The 1,643-nt window shown below is 50.0% G+C and overlaps 1 protein-coding gene and 3 non-coding genes across 4 annotated transcripts in view; 1 reads left to right on the top strand and 3 right to left on the bottom strand.

Annotated features, from left to right (window-relative positions):
- The window catches only part of LOC106894975 (histone H2A type 2-C-like), a 9,197-nt gene that overhangs the window by 2,566 nt on the left and 4,988 nt on the right, over window positions 1–1,643 (bottom strand). The window lies entirely within an intron of this gene.
- On the bottom strand, window positions 884–955 carry TRNAM-CAU. Its single transcript has one exon. It is a non-coding gene; the product is annotated as a tRNA-Met (tRNA).
- On the bottom strand, window positions 1,241–1,312 carry TRNAA-CGC. Its single transcript has one exon. It is a non-coding gene; the product is annotated as a tRNA-Ala (tRNA).
- Window positions 1,492–1,573, top strand: TRNAS-GCU. The gene has a single exon. It is a non-coding gene; the product is annotated as a tRNA-Ser (tRNA).

Raw genomic sequence — 1,643 nt, 5'->3', positions numbered from 1 at the left:
GGGGGGGCCTTGGGGGATCATGGGGGAAGGAGCTCATTGAGGAGGAGCTGAGTGTCATTAATGTTCTTGAGGAGAATCATCACGTGGACCTTGCGGCTGCTACTAATTTACCCGTTTTTAGAGGATTTTAGCCAACTGGGCAAGACAGGGAGGATTTAGAGTCTCCTGCCTTCGTTATAACATCAAAAATCACACCCGGAGATCAAGATGACCTTATTTTTCTGCTTCCAAGCCATTTATTGCTCTTACCCCATTGATTTGTTGGTGGTTGTTGCCTCCTCGACACTTCTCCTGCTTAAATCTAACGCCTTGCGCTCGGCAAAAACCACAAATCACAGCAGGTTACAACCCCAAGTAATTTATTCTAATTAAAACTTACTTAATTAAACCAGACAACTGCTACATCTCAATGTCCAGGAGGTTCCTCGTACCCACAACTTTAACTTTGGCTTTTGAGGGCTGAGTTTTGGAGAAGCCGCGTGTTTTTTACGCGTTAATCAGCGGATCCGAGTTCCAAATTAATCCCTATTGATGCCTTTCGGTGGGTTTTTGGGGAGAATGGGTTGAAAGGAGAGTTTTTTGGCCCAACCACAGCTCAGAGCCTGTACAAAACTATCGCTGCTTTTTAGGAATATAATTAAAAAAAGGTTGGTTTTTTCTTTTCCCTCCTGAATATCATTATTTTTTTTCATGATATTGAAGAGGGAAAGAGAGATTATTTTTTTTTTTCCACGATGTTCAGGAGGAAGAGAAATGGTATAAATTTGGCGGGGGGTTTTATCCGCTGCGGGGGGGTCATCACCCTCTTTGAGGGGCGATGCGAAGTGGGAAAGGGGAAAAAAAGGAGGGAAAAGAAAAAAGGGAGGGCGGAAAAAGTTAGAGTTAGCAGAGGATGGTTTCGATCCATCGACCTCTGGGTTATGGGCCCAGCACGCTTCCGCTGCGCCACTCTGCTCGCCGGTAAAAGGCGTTTTAATTTGTTTTGATAAGGTATAATTTAATGATTTACACTGATTGTGATAAGGCTGTTTCCTGATTGTGGTGCCCCGTGATGGGGGGGGAGAAGAGGGAGGAGGAGGTGGGTTTTTCCAAAGCAGGAGGGTGACAAAAAGGGGTCGGGGGGGGGGGGTGATATTCTCCACCGGGTGTTTTTTCACCCTTTTTCACGGTTACACCCCCTCCGGGGAAATAAAAAAAAAAGAAGAAATAAAGAGGGATGAAGAGTCAGTTCAACCCCCGCTGGAGATGCCGGGGATCGAACCCGGGGCCTCATACATGCGAAGCATGCGCTCTACCACTGAGCTACATCCCCGGCGGCAGCCTCCGCCCCCGCCGCGCCCCTTGGCACCGCCTCCGCGCCAAGCCACGCCCACTCATTAAGGAAAACCACGCCCCCTTACGAGGCAAACCACGCCCCCTTGTGCTGAAACCACGCCCCCTGGCCGTTTCCCGCGCGGCCCATGGCGGCGCGGCGGAGCCCCCGCCCCGGCGGACGAGGTGGCCGAGTGGTTAAGGCGATGGACTGCTAATCCATTGTGCTCTGCACGCGTGGGTTCGAATCCCATCCTCGTCGGTTAAGTACCCTTTTTCCTTTTTCCTCCAGCAATTAATTCTTTTTTTGGAGGGGCGTGTGGGGGTGTCTC

The sequence above is a fragment of the Calidris pugnax genome, unplaced genomic scaffold, assembly GCF_001431845.1.
Source record: "Calidris pugnax isolate Ruff unplaced genomic scaffold, ASM143184v1 scaffold278, whole genome shotgun sequence".
Classification (NCBI taxonomy): Eukaryota; Metazoa; Chordata; class Aves; order Charadriiformes; family Scolopacidae; genus Calidris; species Calidris pugnax.
Note: the sequence above shows the minus strand (reverse complement) of the source record. Positions and strands in the feature narration are given on the sequence as shown.